Raw genomic sequence first — 21,586 nt, 5'->3', positions numbered from 1 at the left:
GGCCCAGAGGAGAAATGACTTGGCCAAGATTACACAATTATTTAGTGTCAGAGTCAGGATTAGGATCCTTCTTTCTTGAAATATTTATTTCAAATTTTCCCCATTGATTCTCTTGGGCACTGCCTTCTGAGCCTGTGGCACATTATTTTAAACAAATACTTTCACTAGCTGTAAAAAAAAAAAATTAAAAAAATTAAAAAATTAAAAAATCTGGAGCCAATTTGGTAAAGAAAATGTGTGACTGAATTATATTTTTTTTTCTCATGAGGCCATAACATAACTGTCTGGAAGATACTCCCCCAAACAAAAGAACAAAAATGTTATAGTGATAACATTGTAGTATGTTCTGACCTCATAAGAACTACTTTAAACAGATTAAAACTCATTTAGATATAAGAGTTCTGATATGTTATAAAAGATGCCTTAATATTTTGATAGCTTTTTAGTTTATTATCTAATAAAATTTACAACAGAAATAATAATAATAAATAGCAATAAGAATAGCAAGACACTGCACTTTATATATGTTGTCTTATTTAATCCTCCCAGCAAAAATTCCTCCACAACAGCTAGTACCTTGGGCAATATTCTATTATCAGCAGACTTATTTCTGGGTACTTTCCTTATCCAATGAAAATACTCCAAATATGTTAATTTTAATCCACTCCTATAAGGGATATCAGATGTAACAACCATATATAACTGTTTAACTCTTAGCCAATGGTAGGATAGCTTCTCTTGGGGAGAGCACAGAACTTAATTGAAGGAAATATTTGATATGCTCGAGTTTTGAGTAAGATCTCTCAAGTAATGAAAGAAGATCATTAAGCTGCCTCCTAAGCAGGATGGGACCTATTACTAGGGGCCCTTTTTTTGTTGTTGTTGAGCCCTGTGATAAATTTAGAAATGTAATTTTGCAGATAGAAGCTGGAATAGACTTGAATTCCTTTGCATAATAAAGTAATGAGGAACTGTGAGTTTTTATGGAAAATCTGGGGAAGAAAGAAGCCAAGAAAGCTGAGCAATCCATGAAGAAAAATAAGGGAAGAAAGTCTCTGATGGTAGCAAGGCTAAGGAGAGATTTTTAAAGAACAGGAATATCTATTAGGGATTTTGAAGCTGTTGCCTATAGAATGAGTGATATAATCTCTCTCCTCTGCTTCTTCAGGAAATCTTCAACAAAGTCTATATTGTTTTCTAGAGCTTTAGAACAAGTTAATTTTGAGGAGGTGGTGAGGACAATCAAATAGGTACTACATTCTGCATTCAGTTGAACATAGGACAATTCCATAAACTATTCAAAGGGAGGTAGATGATGCACAGCTGACTTTGGGATATCCTAAAGTAGAGATAGAGATGTTTGCCAAGCTGCCTTGAAGAACATAAAGGAACCTATATCAAGGTAAAGCCAGGGCGTAGAACTGCATGCTAAATTTGTTAGGAGAAAGGAAGCTAAAATATGTAGAATGGCTGAAAAAATTTGCTTTGGTATGGACAGAGATAAGGTCTAGGAGAAGAATAGAGGAATGCCTATTCAGGCATGCCGAGTATGCTAAATCATGGCTGCTTGTAGTTTTTTGTTTCTTTTTTCCCAATCAATGTCTCCAAATTACTTTAACCTCTGGAACCAGGATAAAATCCTGGAAACAAGCATAAAACTTGCAAGGCATTGAAAATTTAGATAAAAAACCAGCTCAGCTACAGAAAAATAAATACCTTCTTAGTATCAATGTCATATGCAAAAAAGCATAAATTAATTTATGAGTATCTTATTAAAACCTTAGGATAAAAGAATCTGAAAATCTCTTTGTGATATCAATATTAAGATATGCAAAATAAAGAATTTTATAGAGATGCTAGTAGGTGCTAGTAGATTCTAGTCTCCCTAAGACTATTTTTACCTTGAGTTCTTACATTTCTCAATGAAATCTGCTGCCACATGGTTTTTCAAAAACAAGACTGGAGAGGAAGTATTGTAAATAATCCTATATTTTATGTGTATTTATATATATATATGTATTACATAAATATATAAATATACACATACACATCCAAAACACAAAAGATAAAGCCACACTTGCTTGGCATGAAAAAAAAAAGCATGCCAATCTAATCTAATAAAATATATTCAATAAAGATAATTTATTACTTTCACATATGCCCAACTCCGCATGCCTTAACACGTTAACAACACAAAATTTTCAGCAAAAGTTGAGTTAGAAGTCTACTAGGGGACAGAAGCAATACATGTTAACGACTCAAATACAAAACCTAGTGAGAGAAGAGGGTCAAACAAAAAATTCATGCAAAGAGTTCAAAGGCTAGAAATAAAAGTAAATGGAAGGATTCATTAGGAGGTATATTGAGATTCATCCATTCAACAATGAATTATTGAGTTCCTATCATGTTCCAGGCATAGCGCTAAATATTGGAATGGAATGGAGTAGAGATTAGGGAGGAGCTAAGGGTTGAGAAAGGATACAGAGCCAGCCATGTATGACTCCAGGATTGTTTCTTTAATTCAGCTGGCAATGGGAGCCAGTGTTTTAAGCAGAGGAGTAATAGGATGAATCATTAATCTGGCAGATATTATCATATAACTAACTGCTTAAAAACAGGTTCCAAATTTTAATGGGTCTCATTTTCAATTAGTCATATTCATATGCAGATAAACAATGTGGTCAGATTTTTTTCAATCTTTTGATTTCTTTGCTTTTGATTGCAAATTTGCCCTCTGCAAATTTATAGAGATAGCACAAAGGAATGCCTCAGTACTGATTGTCTAAAATGTCACAAATATCAAATGATTAAAGATACCAAACAATGAGTTTTCCTACGTCACAAAATCTACATAATCACCTCTGATTAATGCTCTATAGAACACAATCAGTGTAAGTTAATTTTTGCAAGTCAAGGCTAGGAATTATAATACCAGCTTTGATACTGCCTGAATTCTAGAGATGGATCTCAGTTTATTTCAATTTCCTTAGGTCCTTAACCTCTTCTGTTTCTACAGTGGAAAAAAAATTGATATTACCTACTAGCTCTGCTGTAGTGAGAAAGGACTAAACAACATTGGTAAAGAAGTCTAAGACATGGAAAGTGCTAAATTTAATTATTTATTATTAGCATCTCCTCCCCATGCAGATGTTTCTGGTTTAAAAAATGGGAACCATGTGGATAACACAGGATCATTGATCTAAGAAATGGGGAAGCAAGAGTAGATGGAGAGACATTATGAAAGCCATGGGGTCAAGAAAGAAAGAACATCCAAGTTGTGGGAGAGTTCAAAAGTAAAGTAAGATTAATCCAAGAAATATTCATGGGGATATGCTTTGAAGAAAAACAATTCAGCACACAGGGAACTAACATAAACACAAAAAGGGAAGGGGGCAAAAAGGGTGCACTCTTGAGGACATAAAGGGAGAACCTACAAAGGGAAAAGTGAGAGAAGCTACTTGGGGGAGAGAAAAAAACCCAAGCATTTGTCAAACTTCATTCGAATGTATCATTTGGAAAACAGGAAATGTAAGCCTTGGTGAAAACAATTTGACACAGGAAAACATAATCAAATCAATTTAAAATGAAAGTGCAAACACACACACAAATCAGTTGCAGAAACTAATACATAGGTACAGGCCTTTAAACACACACATGCACACACACTGTCATCATCAGGATAAGGTTTAAAGAAAGCCCAGGAGTGGACTGCATGGTAATCAGCCCTGAAGGAAATGTAATAAACAGATTCTTCCTTCCTTCCTTCCTTGCATTATCTCTACATTTATTTTCCATAAAATTATGTTGGTGGAATCTAATTCTTTACATTTAAGGAAAGTGCTCTAGAATAACTAAGTCATTATACCAAAATCACCTTTTCTGAAAACAGAAAAGATAAATACTTTTGCTTATAAAAAAATTATAACTAACTAACCCAATTTTTGTACCAGAGAATAAAGGAAAAATATCAGTGAGCTTCAATGAGAGAACAAACAATAGTAAATTCAGATAGATACTATCTCATCTCTTAATTATCTGATGTGACCTTGAGCAAGTCAGTTAACTTCTCTAAGCTTCAGTTCTCTCATCACTACAATGAGCATAATAATATCCTGTTTGGGGACTGTATAAGTGAAAGTATATGTAAAGCCCAAAGGTCACATATTAAGCGCTTAATTTCTCTCCCCTTTTCTCCTCCTAAAACTGGCTGGAATAAACACACTAAACCACATATAATTCAAAGGGAGACAGAGAAGAAAGACTTGAACAGCAGGCTGGCAGCAAAGAGCTGTGCAAAAGGCACTGGCCAGAAAGTTAGGTGATTCTAGGATGATCTTGAACAGATTACTTCATTCCTCATTTATAAATCTATATGATGAATAGTCCAGGAGTTCCCTTCCATCTCCAAAATTCCATCAACTATGAGCAACTTTTTGCCTCTACTAAATTAACAAAACTGAGTAAAGGGTGGGGATTGGGAGAACAATGCCTAAACCTTTCTAAGGTTTATAAGACACTATGTTTTCATTCAGAGCATGGGTGGGTGGGAAAGGTGGAGAACTGCTATAAATTAATATAACTCTTCAGAAGAGCACTTTGGTAAAATACATACAGAACATGAGGCTCACATAGTGGTTCCAAGTTGCAGTCTCTAGTTTTCACGGTGGAAGGGTCTGAATGCCCATTTAGTTAACTTGTTTAATGTAGACAACTCATCTCTAAAATAAAGATAATGTAGCTATCTGAAAGGGATTTTGTGCAGATTAAATTAAACTCAGGTAAAATCCACTCACAACCTGGCATATAGTAAGTACTGAAACTTAAGCTACTGTTATTTTTTATTATGTTTTGACCCAATAACTCTACTCCTGGGAATTTATCCTTAAATAATTGTAAAGAAGAGGCATTAATGAGATAATATGAGTTCCAGTGATTTTAGTAGGAAAAAAGTCTGCAAAAAACCTAAATGTTCAACAATTGAAAAGTGGTAACAATAAACGAACCTGGTGAAGCATTAAGATGCTATTAAAATGATCATTATAAGGAATGGATGATATTATTGACAAATATGTATACTATAGTGTTAAGGGAAAAAAGCATAACCAAAATTTTGTACACATTATGTTTTCAATGATATAAAAATGTGTATATATGTATATAAGGGCTAGAAAAAAAACATAGAAAAAGGAAATGAGTTGATATATTTGGATAAAATTAATTATCGTGGGTTTTTTCCTTACTAAATTTTTTTCAATATTACTGCAGCATTGTTCAATAATACATTTAAAAAATTAACCAAGTAAACAAAAATAAACAAACACATGAACAAACAAAACAAAACAAAAGACCTTCTAGGTAAAAGAAAACAGTAATTGAGTGACAGTTCTGGGCTCATTTGGGGTTTTAAAAGGGACACGAAGCACAGGGCATCCTAACAGCAAGGTAGAGCCTTATACATGCTCATGCTTGTGCACAGTGTGATGACAAAATACACTTTTGACATGGCTATTTTAATAACAGGATTAGATTTAAAATTCTGCTGGCCACTCCATCAAAGTACTTACTCCAATTGTCAACTGAACACAGAAAGAACAACAACAAAAGTAACTTTTCTGGTTGTAATTTGACTCCATAAATGCACATGTTTACAAGGAATGCATATATTATTTTCTTAATTTTATTGTCACTCTACTTTCTGATAGGAACTTTAAAATTTATTAATATCAAAACAAACTCCTCCTTTTTAAAATAAAATCTGCCTGCCTCATAATTTTCAGGCAAAGTGTTCTATGATCTGGGTTCCAATGTGCATTCAGAGTGTTTCTATTTCTTGGAAATTTCCCTGAAATATCAAGAATCATATTCAAATAAATAGCATAGTGAATGAAAAACATTTTAATAGAGGGTCATCAAAACGTCAAAGTGATCCCATAAGCATGGAAGGGTTAATAAAAAACTGCGTAAATAATTCAAACCATATAGAATCAGTGTAGCTGAAAGCACATAGATGTGAAGTATTTATTTCTAAGTGATTCATGGAATGCAATGGAAGTAACAGTTGTATTCTTAAGTCAAAAATATGGGAGAATTATTGGTACTTCTAGCATTTGGTCACAGAACTTTCAGATGCAAAACTGGGGATGGGGAACATAAAATTAGATGAGCAAAACGTTGAAAATTCTCCTCAAAAATTAGGTAAAAAGAAAAACTTAAGTAAATTAAATGTTTTCAAAAAGCAAGAGGTTCCTGTGGATGAGGTGCACTGTATCTTTGTTGGATTATCTAAATCCTCAACTGTCTGAGGTCAAGACCTAGTATGACAACCAAAGCCCCAATCACAATCCCAAAGAGCCTTCATAGCTGAATTTGGAATAAAATTCTTCAATATATCCTGACAACACCAGGTTCATCTTCAACTTAATTGGGGAAATATTTATTGGATGCTTATAATGTACAATGCGTGGGAGTAGATACAGGAAATCAATCCAGAAACGAACAAATATGGCACTTTCCTTCCATTGTTCCCAGTCTTTGACCTCTCAAATGTTTCTTGAGCAGAACCCTCTACTATTCTTCACAGAACTCTTCAGGAACAGATACGAGACAACTGGGACAGTGCCTTTCCTGCTGATTGAGTTTCAGTCTTAACATGTAAAAACCACAAATTAATTCATCAACCAGTTAACAGTCTGGCAACTAAAATAAACTGCCTTATGACAAGTCTCTAATTTCCCCTGAATGATTTTAATTATCCCTGTAGCCAAGAATTGTGACTAACATGTGACAGAAGTGAGACGTACATTGTTGAAAAAGTCATTAAAACTTCTATTTTTGGTGTTAAACTTTTGTAGAGCTGTCTCTTCTCCTGGGGCAGGGAAAGAGGGTGGTTGTTAACTTTAGTAGTTATCAAAGCCCATACGTTAGTCTAAGTGCTTTATGTACATTATCTCTTTTCACTTTTGCATATAATACCGCAAAGTAGGTATCATTATCACCATTTTTAGAAGGAGGTTTAGAAAGGTTAAATAACTTGCACAAAATAAAAGATAGGAAAGATATCCCTTTTTCCAGAAGATGAAAGGTCATATATACCATGTAAACAAACATGCACTTATGAGTCAAATTACAACAAGAAAGTCATGCACTAAGAGACCAAATATTAAGAGTCTTAATCACCATTTTTGGCCACATAGTAAAATTTATACACTGAACATCACTTGACCTGCATTAAAAAATTAACATTCTGAATAAAATCTAAAAATATCTTACAAAATATGTTACTGATCTAGCAAGAAAGTAAGGGAAATTAAAGAGGACAAAAATGAAGGGATACCAATTCTCCACAATTTCTACCAGAAAAGAGAAAAAGAGAGAACACTTCCTAACTCAAGGTCTCTGAAGCCTGCATTACTTTACTATCAAAACCAGATAAAGACAACACTAAAAAGGAAACTACAGACCAATATCTCATAAATACAGATGCAAAGTTCCTCAAAAAAAATTAGCAAATTGAATGCAACAATGTATTAAAAAATAATACACCAAGACCAAGTAGGATTTATTATAGGTATGCAAGGCTGTATCAACATTTGAAAATCAATCACCAGAATCTAACACATCAGCAGGCTAGAAAAGAAAAGTCATATGATTATATCAATTGACTTAGAAAAAGCATTTGGAAAAAATTCATCAATGATTCATAATAAAAACTCTCAGCAAACTAGGAATACAGGGGAACTTATTCAACTTGATAAAGAACACTTAGCAAAAAACCTACAGCTAATATCACACTTAAGGTGAGAAAATGGATGCATTCTTCCTAAGGGCAGGATAAGGATTTCCTCTCTTACCACTTCTATACAACATCATACTGGAAGTCCCAAGTTGGTGTAATAAGACAAGAAAAAGAAATAAATGTTATACAGATTGGGACAGAAGAAATAAAATTGTCTTTGTTCACAGATGGCAACGACAATCTGTGTAGAAAATCCCAGTGGATCAACAATAGCAAAAATTCCTGTAACTAAAAAGTGAGGCTAGAAAGGACAGAGGATACAAGGTTAATAATAATAAATAAAAAAAGTCAACTGCTCTCCTGTATACCAGAAATGAACAATAGTAATTTGAGATTTAAAAATAGTATTTATAGTAGCACCAGAAATATGAAACTCTTAGCTATAAATCTAACAAAATATGTACAGGGTCTATATGCAGAAAACTATAAAACTCTGAAAAAAGAAATCAAAGAAGATGCAAATAGAAAGATGTTCTGTGTTCATGGTTTAGAAGACTCAACATTATTAAGATGTGAATTCTTCCCTATTTGATCTATAGCTTCAACTCAATTACAATCAAAATTCCAGCAAGCTATTTTGTAGATACCAACAAACTGATTGTAAAGTGTGTATGGAAAAGCAAAAAAATAATTAAAGTAGTGATAGATTAAAACTCAAAATATAAAATAAGTATCTAAATAAATAATTTACTAAATAAATGGAGAAGAGACAAATCTCTAGTGCAGAAGAGTTCTAAAAAAAATTATGTAGCTACTCCACTTCAAGGAGTAGAGCATAACTCCCCACTCCTTAAGTATAGTTTGCATATAATTACTTCCTTCCAAAGAGTACACTATGGAAGGGGATGGTACAAACTTTACAGTGGTGGAACCTGACAAATACTACCCCAGCCAGGTGATAAAAGACAACATCAACAGTGACAGATCACGTTGATAGCATATATCCTTGATATGTGATGAAAATGGCACTTTACCTCTGTCATCTTCCTTCCCAAAACACATAACCTCAGACTAGTCATGAGAAAAATATCAGACAAATCCAACTTGAGGGACATTCTACAAAATACCTGACCATAGTCAAGGTCATCAAAAACAAGGTAAATCTGAGAAACAGTCAAGAAGAACAAAAGGAGCCATGGAATAGAAAAAGGATATTAGTTTTTTTGAAAAAAGGAAACCTGAATAAAATATGGATTTAACTAATAATACATCAATATTTGTTCATTAATTGTAACAATTAATTGTACATAATAATTTAAATGCTAAATGTTGAATTCAATAATTCTAAAGACATCCTTCTAATTCCCCACTTTTCTGATTGTTACAAAGATGGATCAATTCTATAGTGTTCTGGAAATCATTCTTAGTGGCTCAGCTTAGTCTCTCCCAGTCTCCCCTACAATTTAATAAGCATCTAATTCTTGCATTAAATCCCTTTCTGATTAAAATATTTAGTATGTTTCTGTTTCCTATACTGATGTAGTGCCTGACACCCTGACCTAAAAGAGTTCAGAAAATAACGGACGAACATGGAAACAAATAATGCCAATATTGTGCATGATTAATGGAGTAGTAGAAACAATGTGCAAAGGTAGCACAGGAAAGAATTATTATCACAGGTGGGGGGTAAGAAAAAGGCACAGAACATAATTCCATGCAGTGGAATTATACGTAAAGGCACAGAGGTGTAAAACTTAACAATTTTCTAGAATCAAGAAAAATTTTGCAATCCTTTTGCATAAATTGGTAGAAGTAGGGAGCAGTGATAACCAGGGCCAGATCATGAAGGCTTTTTCTTCAATACTAAGGTGACTGGACTTTATTCCTGGAGTAAGAAAAGGCCTCTGAAAGATTTTTAATGGAGGTATGTGATCACCTTCTTGTTTTAGAAGTTTCACTCTTATGCTTGTGGGGAAAACTGTCTGGAAAGGGGAAAGCTATTGAAAAAATAACCCAAAAGAAATCAAAGGCAACTGTCTAGGTGAGAAATTATGAAGAACTGAACTAAGAAAGTGATGGATACAATAAAAAGGAAGTCTATACAAAAAATGCCTTTTGTTTAGGTTATATATGCATGGCCATTAGCAATTTAAATATACTGTTAATAACTATATTCTATTCAGTTATATCACATATTAAACATTTTGTGAAATTTTAAAAACGCATAATGAAAAAATTACTTTAGTCCCTAGATCAAGGATCAATTTCAAAGCAATCATTGGTTCAACTGGGATTGAAATTGGCAAAAGAGGGCCTGAAGATGCGTTCCAAGTGCAGTTCCAGGCTCTGAGTAGATGGTGGTACTGGGTAGATGGTTGTACCATTAGGTAGGAAAAAAATTATGAAATAAGAAGCAAGTTTTAGGGGGTAGGAAAAAAAAATAGTTCTGTTTTGGACAAGTGGCATATTATGGGCTAGCTCTCTGGGACACCCCAGTGAAGATGTCCAGTAAACGTCTGTAGGTAAGGGGAGGGATTAGGATGATAGGTGTAAATATAGGAATGTTCATCTTTTGGATTAAAAAGTACATGGAGAAGACTGCCTCAGGAAAGAATGTAGAATGAGAAGAGAAAAGAACCTCGGCAACATTTAAGGGGTATTTTAAGAAAAGATTAAAGATCTGTGAAGAAAACATGGAGGTAACATGTTCCAATTGCAATTAAGTAAAAGTTATGTGTGCATGTGAAAAAATACAGGAAACTAATGTATAAAAATGAATATATCAAGTAGGTCGAGATAATAGGGCACATTCTGAATTTTCTCTTAAATTGTTTGATGGATTTATAATCAAAAATAAAAATGCTAAAATATTAAGAATGAGTATTGATTATATTCTTCCCTTTAAATAAAAACAAGCATTTTGAAATATAATAGGTATAAAAAGAAAACACATGCATATGTTTTAGATATTAGTTAGCATTTAATGGAGCTAATACTAAAAGAGACTTGAAAAACAGGCAACAGGAATGAAAGATACAAGAATGAATGAAAAATGCATAGTTCGTTAATATTATATCACAAACTGAATACGGTACTATTAACATAGGATTGAGATTAGGATATCAAACAACACCAGTCTCTGTGGTATACAATGTTCTATATATTTAAATAATGCTTTGGTCTTTGATAGAAGGCATGTCAATTTTTTGGAAATGCTTTTGTCATTCTTTCAAATAATAATAATTTTGGGGTACCTATACTATATGCCAAGCACTATGTAGGTACTGGGGATACAATGGAAAGCAAAACAGCTACAGTCCCTGCCTTCCAAAAGATTGCAGTGGAGTAGGCAAGGCAGACATTATTTAAAACAGTGCTCTGAAAGAAAAGTCAGGAAGACTGACCTGACGATGTGATGGAAATGTAGGTGTTAAATAGGGGAAGAGAGAGGAGAGCATTGTGGCCAGAGGGAATAGTGCAAAGGCTCTGGGATGAGAGTAATCAGACTGTGCAATGAAAAGCTCACCACCTACAATGTGGTGAAAAAATAATAGTTTGATCATAGAGTTGCATGTGAACAGGAACCAAATAACATTGGAACCCACAGATTGGATTTTAGGTATGGTTTTTGGCTATGAAAGAAAATTTCCTCTGGCTGTGTCAAACTGATAGCTATGGAGTCTAAGCCCTTTGTCATCACTTCCTCATGATCTTTATGCTCACCCAAGATCTAACTACCTTGTCCCAACCCAGTAACCTTTTTCACTGCTTAAAAAGATTACTTATCATCAAAATAAGAGCAGATAAGCTTTTCTAGGCATTCATACAAAAAATGTCTTTTTTATAGGTTATAAGTGCATGGGCATTAGCTGTTTAAATATACTCTGTTAATGCTATATTCTACACTTCAGTTATATCACACAGTAAACATTATGCAAATTTTTAAAACACACATAATGAAAAAATTACATAAGTCCCAAGATCAAGGATCAGTTTCAAAGCAATCATTACTTACAAGCCTAAAATACTTTAAACACCAGATAGAAGGTTTTCTTTTAAAAATGACTTCTTCAACTCTTTTTATTTATGCAAAATGTAAATATAGCAATTCTCTCTAGTGCCACCTTGCTATGTGGTCACCAAAACTCATTTCATTTTCATATTTCTGGGAACACAGGATGATTACTTATTGCAGCTTCCCAAGTTGTGTTGATGCTATATGACTGAATTCTGACCAGTTTGATGAAGACAGAAGTGATGTCAAGCCATTCCTATACCAGATCCTCCTGCAATTGATCCCAGACACAGCAACCTTGGAGGCTCCAACTTGTATAAGTATAAGGCGGTGGATCCTCTGTCTGCTTAATCCCCGAGACTACAAAAGGACTAGCTGGTATTGTGTCCTTTCTCTCAGTGGCTCTGCAAGGTACTGTAATTGCCAAGTTAATTTTTTCTTAAGTTAGGCAAGAGCCAAGAGGAAATTGTAGGTATCTGCAGAGGAATGCATACAATAGTTATTTCTCCTTAATATCTAGAAAAGGACACAGGCAGTATCATCTTAGAATCAAAGAAGTGGAAGTGCTCTGAGGTCCATTCAGCTCAGTACTGACCTTGGCAGAGACAGCAAGGAAAAGGATGTCTTTTCTGCTAAATACTTCAAAGAAAAAGGTTATACCTTTAATTATTACTATTTGCCTTTATAATGTGATGATAACACCCACAGATTAATTTCAAAGATTTTATTTTTTTTAATTGGGGTTTGAAAAGCAGCAAACTATATCTTCCAAAATAGCACCAAACATTGAGCAAACACTCCTTGATGAGGAAGACCAAACCTGGAACGTAACAGGAAGATAGTTTTAAACGGGTCTTAAATATGCTCAAAGAGCTAAATGAAAACAGTAAAGGAACTAAAGGAAATCAGGAAAATGATAGATGAACACAGAGAGAGATGGAAATTTTTTTGTGAAAGGGAACCATGCTGGTTTGAAACTGTTATGGACCCCAGAAGAGCCATGATCTTTTAACCCAATCTGGTTCGGTGAAAATTTTAATTAAGTATTTCCATGGAGATGTGACTCAGCCAACTGTGGGGGAGAACTTTTGATTAAATTATTTCCATGTAGGTGTGGACCCCACCCATTCAATGTGGGTCTTGATTAGTTTACTGGCATCCTTTAAAGAGAGCTCACACAGAGAGCAGAGAGAAAAAAACACCCTGGATATGCTAAGCCAGGACATACAGAACCTGAAGGGGCTGATGCTGATGCTTGGAGATGCTTGGAGATGCAGACAGAAGGACATTTGGAGATACTAAGCTAAGAGATGAAGCCCAGTGTTTGCCCTGGGGAAGCTAAGAATGGCCCTGAGATGCTTTAGGGAGAAACACCCTGGGAGAAAGACACAAGGACACATAGGAACTGGGAGAGAGGAGTGAAGACAGAAGCCCAGAGACATTTTGGAAAAAGCCATATTGAAACACAACCAAGGATCAAAGGACCAGCAGAAGCCACGTGCCTTCCCAGCTGACAGAGGTGTTCCAAATGCCATTGGCTGTTCGTCAATGAAGGTATCATTTTGTATATGCCTTAGTCTGGACACTTCTATGACCTAGAACTATAACTTTGCAACCTAATAATTCCCCTTTATAAAAGCCAATCCATTTCTGGTATTTTGCATAATGGCAGCTTTAGCAAACTGGAACATCAGGTGACTTTATTATCATGTTGGTAGATGCCTGTGGATCATAGCAACCTCAGTACCTAAGTTCTGGATGCCAGTGTGAGTCAGAGCATGTCAAGGGGATGTTTTCTTCTTCCCTTGATTTTGAACAAGTCATTTCCCATCTCTGGACATCAGTTTTCCTAGGTGTAAAATGGAAGGGGTGAGTCTAATGGCCTCTAAGATCCTTTCTAATTTAAACCCTATAACCTAGTTACACAAGTGTATACATTTGTCTGAACTCAGTAAATATATACTTATTATTTGTGCACTTCATTGTATACAAATTATGTGAAAAGAAAAAAATTAAACTTATAAATTAATAATAAACATTAGTTAATGGTACGTATGCTGAAATATTCAGGGATTTCTGCAGCTTATGTTAAAATGCAATCAAAATATGATAGGTCAATGAATGGACAGAGGGTTAAATGGATAGATACATGACAAAGCAAGTATACAAAAATGTTAATGGTACAATCTACATGATGAGCATATGAGGGTTCACTGTAAAATTCTGTCAACCCAGTTCCATATTTGAAATTTTCATACTAAAATGTTCAAAAAAACCAGCAGTTTTTTAAAAATATAACAAAAACACTCTAAAAGTTTTATTTCTTCTTACATATTCAAATAATGTTGGTTATCCTATAGGCCCCTGGCACATTGCAAGGTTCTCTCCTGTAATCCTTTCAGCACAATTCCTTAATTTCTTATATAAAAAACAAGGCTAATCAAAATGATGGACAATAACAAGTGTTAGTGAGGATGTGGAGAAATTGGAACCCTCACACACTGGTGTTGAGAATGGAAAATGGTGCAACCACTTTGGAAAACATTCTGGCATTTCCTGAAGTGGTTAAACATAGAGTTTCCATATGATCCAGGAATTCCACTCCTAGACATCCATCAAAGAGAAATGAAATTATATGTTCACACAAAAACATGTACATGAATGTTTGTAGTATAAACATCAGTTTACAAATGTCCTTTTGTATCTTAGCTCTCAGTTCCTCTAAGTATATACCTAGTAATGGAATTGATGAATCATATGGCAATTCTATACTTAGCTTCCTGAGGAACCACCACACTGCCTTCCAGAGTGGCTACATTCCCACCGAAAGTGAATAAGTATGCTTCTTTCTCCACATCCTCTCTAGCACTTATACTTTTCTGTTTTTTTTTTAATAATGGCCATTCTAGTAGGTGTGAAATGATATCTCATTGTGTTTTTGATTTGCATATCCCTAATAGATGAGAGGGTCTATTTCTGAACACTCAATTAGATTCCATTGGTTGGTATATTTATCCTTATGCCAGTACCACATGTTCTTTTCATATGTTCTTGCGCCATTTATACTTCCTCTTCAGGAAAGTGTCTTACCCTGTATTTTCCTTATTTTTTAATTGGGTTCTTTGTCTTTTTGTAGTCGAGTTGTAGGATCTCTTTATATATTCTGAATATTAAACCCTTATATGATATATGGTTTCCAAATATTGTCTCCCACTGAGTACGCTGCCTTTTAACTTTTCTGACTAAGTCCCTTGATGTATAAAAGTGTTTAATTTTGAGGAGATCCCATTTATCTATTTCTTCTTTCATTGCTCATACTTTGGCTGTAAGGTCTAGGAAACCACCTGCTATCACAAAATCTTTAAGATAGTTCCCCGGAGATCTAAGATGGCAGCATAGAGAGGAGTGGAAGCTAGTTAGTCTCCCTGGAACAACTAATAAAAAACCAGGAACAAGTATTAAATAATCTGGAATAACTGCGGGGGGAACAAATGTGACTGTTCACTCATCGTACACCAACCTGAATTGGGAGGAATGCCCAAGATCACAGCATAAAATCTGTAAGTAAAAACTGTGGATCCAAGCTGGGAGACCCCACCCCCAACAGCCCGAGCTGCAAAGCCTCATGGTGCTAGAGAGAAGCTCTCTCCCAGCAAGCAACCCTAGCTCAGCTGAGCTCCAACTGGGGTTTTAATTAGTGAGTGTCAACTGCTCACTACGAGCTATGAATCCCCAACAAGCAGAGGCTTTGGGTGATGACTGATCTTGGAGAGCCAGAGGATCGCTGCAGACTAGCCCTGAAGGGAAATTTCTGTTCCTGTTTTGGCTCAGTGGAGAAAGGCTCAGCCATTTTCAGTTCCCAGTGCTCTGACCCAGACAAGGGTGGAGAAAGCATAGGCAGAGAGAGAGACCAGTGAAATGCTAATGACCTCTCCCTAGGGGGTCTATCTTCTCTAAGAGGTAAGGGGTGAGGCCAGCTCTACTACCTGCCTTCCATTCAGAACCAGACCCCAGAGCCGAAAACAACCACAGGCCACACCTCCTTACACCAGTCTGGAGTTACAGGCTGACAGACACCACCTGCTGGGCAGAAAAGCACAGTGACCTGAGGCCTCACAGGGTGTACCAATTTTCTAAGACACTCCCTCAGGGAAACCGGATACTGAATATTTCTTCCTTCTGGATCCTGAGCCCATTCTGGTCTGGGAAAACCTGATTGGGGTAATGAAGGAAACCATGACTAGACAACAGAAAACTACAATCTACGCTAAGAAAAATGAAGTTATGGTATAGTCAAAGGAACAAACTTACACTTCAACTGAAATACAGGAATTGAAACAACTCATATAAAGTCAACTCAAAAAGTTTAGGGAAAATATGGCAAAAGAGCTGAACTGTATAATGGAAATACTGGGTGTACATAAGGTAGAAATTGAAAGTTCAAAAAACCAACTGGTGGAACCTGTGGAAATGAACGGTGCAACACAAGAGATGAAAGACACAATGGAAACATACAACAGCAGATCTCATGAGGCACAAGAAAACACTCAGTAACTGGAGAACAAGGCACCTGAAAGCCTATACACAAAAGAACAGATGGAGAAAAGAATGGAAAAATATGAGCAATGTCTCTGGGAACTGAAGGACAAAAGGAAAAACAAGAATTTATGTATCATTGGTGTCCCAGAAGGAGAAGAGAAGGGAAAAGGGGCAAAAGCAATAATAGAGGAAATAATCAATTAAAATTTCCCATCTCTTAGAAAAGACATAAAATTACGGATCCAAGAAGCACAGTGTACCCCAAACAGAATAGATCTGAATAGGCCTACGCCATGACACTTAATAGTCAGATTATCAAACGTCAAAGATAAAGAGAGAATCCTGAAAGCAGAAAGAGAAAAGTGATCCATCACATACAAAGGAAGCTTGATAAGACTATGTGCGGATTCCTCAATAGAAACCATGGAGGCAAGAAGAAAGTGGGGTGATATATTTAAGATACTGAAAGAGAAAAACCACCAACCAAGAATCCTATATCTGGTAAAACTATCCTTCAAATCTGAGGGAGAGCTTAAAATATTCTCTGACAAACAGACAATGACAGAATTTGTGAACAAGATACCTGCTCTACAGGAAACACTAAAGGAAGCACTACAGACAGAAAGGAAAAGACAGGAATGAGAGGTTTGAAAACAATTTTGGGAGATAGCACAGCAATGTAAGTACACTGAACAAAGATGACCGTGAATATGGTTAAAAGAGGAAGGCTGGGACCATGTGGGACACCAGAACAAAAGATGAATTATAAAGACTGGGACTGTGAAACTCAGAAATCTAGGGTGCTCAACAATTATAATAAAAGGTACAAATATGTTTTTACATGAGGTAGAACAAATGAATGTCAACATTGCAAGGTATTAAAAATAGGGTGGGATTGGGGGAAAAATACAATCAATGCAAACTAGAGACTATAATTTACAGAAACATTGTATTATGCTTCCTTTAACATAACAAAGGCAACATACCTAAAGTAAATGCATATAGGGAAAAGGTTCGGGACTCCTGGCATTGGTGATGTTGTCTGACTCTTTATTCTACTTTAGGTTAATGCTATCTTTCCTTTTGTCCTTTCTAGCTATCAAGTTTTGTTTTTGTTTGTTTGTTTTTTCTCTCTCTTCTTTTTCTTTTGCCTCTCTGCCTTCTTTGACTCATCGTTCATCTTTGTGGAAGAAATGGAGATGTCCTTACATAGATAGGGGCGATGGTGCTGAATACATAAATACGTGACCATACAGGGAATTAATGATTGTTTACTTAGGACAGAATGTATGGTGTGTGAACAAAACCATCTTAAAAGAAATGAGTTGGTGAAGAAAGCATGAGGGCACTATATTCAGTGAAACAAGATAGACATATAAAGGCAAATATTGCAGGGTCTCACTGATACGAACCAGTTATAATATGTAAACTCATAGACATGAAATATAAGTTACTAGGATATGGAATGAGTCTAAAGAATGGGGATGGTTGCTTATTATGAGCAGAATGTTCAATTAGGGTGAACTTAAACGTTTGGAAATGGACAGGGGTGATGGCAGCATGTTGTGAGAATAACTAACAGTGCTGAAAGGTGTGTGAAGGTGGTGGAAAGGGTAAGCTCAGAGTCACACATGTCACCAGAAGGAAAGTTAGAGGTTAAAAGATGGGAATGTATAAAACAGTGATGGACAATGTCTGTGATCAACTATACAAATACTAGAAATACTAGAAATCTCTCTCAGGAACTAGAACAAATGTATGACACTATAACTAGAAGTTAATAATAGAGAGGCAGATAGGAAAAAAATATATATTGCAAACCATATACTACAGTTAGTAGTATTTTAACATTCTTTCATCAACAGTAACAAATGTATTATACCAAAACTATGAATCAATAATGGAGGGGGGCATGGTTAGGGGTATGGCAGGATCTGAGTTTCCTTTTTTTGTCTTTATTTCTTTTCTGGAGTAATGAAAACGTTCTAAAAATTGAAAAAAAAATTAATTGTGTTGATGGATGCACAGCTATATGATGGTACCATGGGCAATTGACTGTACACTTTGGATCTTTGGATAGTTGTATGGTATGTGAACAATCTCAGTAAAAAACATATTTTAAAAAATCTAAAAAAAAAAAAAAGATAGTTCCCTACATTTTCTTCTAAAAGTCTTATGGTCTTAGTGCTAATGTTTTTGTCTTTGATCCACTCAGAGTTAATTTTTGTATAAAGTGTGAGAGGAGTCGAGGAGTCTTCTTCCATTCTTTTGGATATGGAAATCCAGTTCTCTAAACACCATTTATTGAAGAGGCTGCTCCGTTCCAGTTGCACTGGCTTGACTGCCCTATCAAAGACCAATTGTTCATAGATGAGAGGATCTATTTCTGAACACTCAATTTGATTCCATTGGTCAGTATATCTATCTTTATACCAGTAGCATGCTGTTTTGACCACTGTAGCTTTGTACTATGCTTTAGACAGGTTGTGTGAGACCTCCCAATTCATTCCTCTTTCTCAAGATATTTTTGGCTATTCGGGGCACCCTGCCCTTCCAAATAAATTTGGTTCTTGTTTTTTCTATTTCTGCAAAGTAAGTTGTTGGGATTTTAATTGATATTGCATTGAATCTATAAATCAGTTTAGGTAGAACGGACATCTTAACTACATTTAGATGGGTCCAATCCATGAACACAGTATGTTCTTCCATTTTGTTACTCCTGTTTTATTTCTTTTACCAGTTTCTTGTAGTTTTCTGTGTATAGGTCTTTTGTGGCCTTGGTTAAGTTTATTCCTAAATACTTCATTCTTTTGGTTGCTATTGTAAATGGAATTTTTTTTCTTGATTTCCTCCTCCTGTTGCTCATTAATTGTGTATAGGAACACTACTGATTTTTGCATGTTGATCTTGTACCCTACCACTTTGTTGTATTCACTGATTAGCTCTAGCAGCTTTGCTGTAGATATTTCTGTATTTTCTATATATATTATCATGTCATCTATAAACAGTAAACGTTTTATTTCTTCCTCTCCAATTTGGATTCCTGTTAGTTCTTTTTCTTGCTTAATCACTCTAGCTAGAACTTTCAGCACAATGTTGAATAACAATGGTGACAGTGGGCATCTTTGTCTTGTTCCCGATCTTACAGGGAAAGCTTTCAGTCTTTCCCCATTGAGTATGATGCTAGCTGTGGGTTTTCCATATATTGCCTCCATCATATTAAGAAAGGCCCCTTCTATTCCTATCCTTTTAGTGTTTTCATCAAGAAAGGATGTTGAATTTTGTCAAATGCCGTTTCTGCATTGATTGAGATGATCATGTGGTTCTTCCACTTTGATTTATTGATGTGGTGTATACATTAATTGATTTTCTTGTCTTGAACCAACCTTGCATACTTGGAATAAATCCCACTTGGTCATGGTGTATAATTCTTTTAATGTGCTCCTAGATTTTATTTAGAGTATTTTCTTGAGGATTTTTGCATCTATACTCATTGAAGAGATTAGGGTATAATTTTCTCTCTTTTTTGTAGTATCTTTGCCTGACTTTGGTATTAGGGTGAAGTTGGCTTCATAGAATGAGATCGGTAGCTTTCCCTCCTCTTTAATTTTTTTGAAGAGTTTGGGCAGGATTGATACTATTTCTTTCTTGAATGCTTGGTAGAATTCACATGTGAAGTCATCTGATCCTGGGCTTTTCTTTTGGGGGAGCATTTTGATGGCTGACTCAGTCTCTTTACTTGTGATTGGTTTGTTGAGGTCATCTATTTCTTCTCAAGTCAATGTTGGTTGTTCATGCTTTTCTAGGAAGTTGTCCATTTCATCTAAGTTGTCTATTTTATCAGCATATAGTTGCTTGTAGTATCCTCTCATATCTTCTTTATTTCTGTGGGGTAACTAGTTACGCCCTCTTTTCATTTCTGATTGTATTTATTTGCAACCATCCTCCTCCTCCTCCTCCTCCTCTTCTTTTTCTTTTTTGTTAGCCTAGCTAAGGGTCCTTCAATTTTATTGATTTTCTGGTTTTGTTTATTCTATTGTTTTCCTGTCTCAATTTCATTTATTTGTTCTCTAATCTTTGCTATTCCCTTCCTTCTGTTTGCTTTGGAGTTAGTGTGCTGTTCTTTCTCTAGTTCCTCCAGGTGGACAGTTGATTCCTCAATTTTTTCTCTCTCTTCTCTTTTAATATAGGCATTTAGGACAATAAATTTCCCACTCAGCACTGCCTTTGTTGTATCCCATAAGTTTTGATAAGTTGTGTTTTCATTTTCATTTGTCTCTAGGTATTTACTAATTTCTTTTGTAATTTCTTCCTTTACCCATTGGTTGTTTAAGAGTGTGTTGTTTAGCCTACATATATTTGTGAATTTTCTGGCCTTCTGTCTGTTATTTATTTCCAACTTCATTCCATTATGATCTGAGAAAGTGTTTTGCATAATATCAATATTTTTTAATTTGTTGAGACTTGTTTTGTAACCCAACGTGTGGTCTATCCTAGAGAATGATCCATGAGCACTTGAGAAAAATATGCATCCTGGTGTTGTGGGGTGTAGAGCTCTATAAATGTCAGTCAAGTCTAGTACATTTATCATACAATTCAACATCTCTGTTTCCTTAATGATACTCTGTCTAGAAGCTCTATCCATTGAAGATATCAGGGTACTGAAGTCTCCAGTTATTATTGTAGAGGGATCTACTTCTCCCTTCAGTGTTCTCAGTGTTTGCCTCATGTATTTTGGGGCACTCTGGCTCAGTGCATAAATATTTATGATTGTTATGTCCTCTTGATGAATTGTCCCTTTTATTAATAAATATACTACCCTTCTTTGTCCCTTTTAATTGTTTTACATTTTAAGTCTAATTTGTCTGTTTTAACATAGCTACTCCCACTTTTTATGAAATATCTTTTTCCAATATTTCACTTTCAACCTATTTTTGCCCTTGTGTCTAAAGTAAGTTTCTTGTAGGCAGCATATAGAAAGGTCCTGTATTTTAATCCATTCTGCTAGTCTATGTCTTTTTATTGGGGAGTCTAATCCATTAACATTTAGTGTTATTACTGTAAGGGCAGTACTTTCTTCTATCATTTTGTCTTTTGAATTTTATATGTCATATCTTATTTTTCTTTCTCTCCTTATACTCTTTCTGATGTCTTCATTTCTACACTCTTCTCCAAACCTGTCCCTCCTGTCTTTTCCTATCAGATTCTAGCACTCCCTTTAGTATTTCTTATAGGGCAGGTCTCTTACTCACAAACTCTCTCAACGTCTGTTTGTCTGAAAATATTTTTCTCTCTCT

The 21,586-nt window shown here is 35.2% G+C and overlaps 1 protein-coding gene across 1 annotated transcript in view; it reads right to left on the bottom strand.

Moving 5' to 3' along the window:
- Positions 1–21,586, bottom strand: part of HPSE2 (heparanase 2 (inactive)) — an 859,688-nt gene that overhangs the window by 540,430 nt on the left and 297,672 nt on the right. The window lies entirely within an intron of this gene.

This window comes from Choloepus didactylus, chromosome 15 (genome assembly GCF_015220235.1).
Source record: "Choloepus didactylus isolate mChoDid1 chromosome 15, mChoDid1.pri, whole genome shotgun sequence".
NCBI lineage: Eukaryota > Metazoa > Chordata > Mammalia > Pilosa > Megalonychidae > Choloepus > Choloepus didactylus.
The sequence above is the reverse complement of the archived record's forward strand: the minus strand, read 5'-3'. Positions and strand labels throughout refer to the sequence as shown.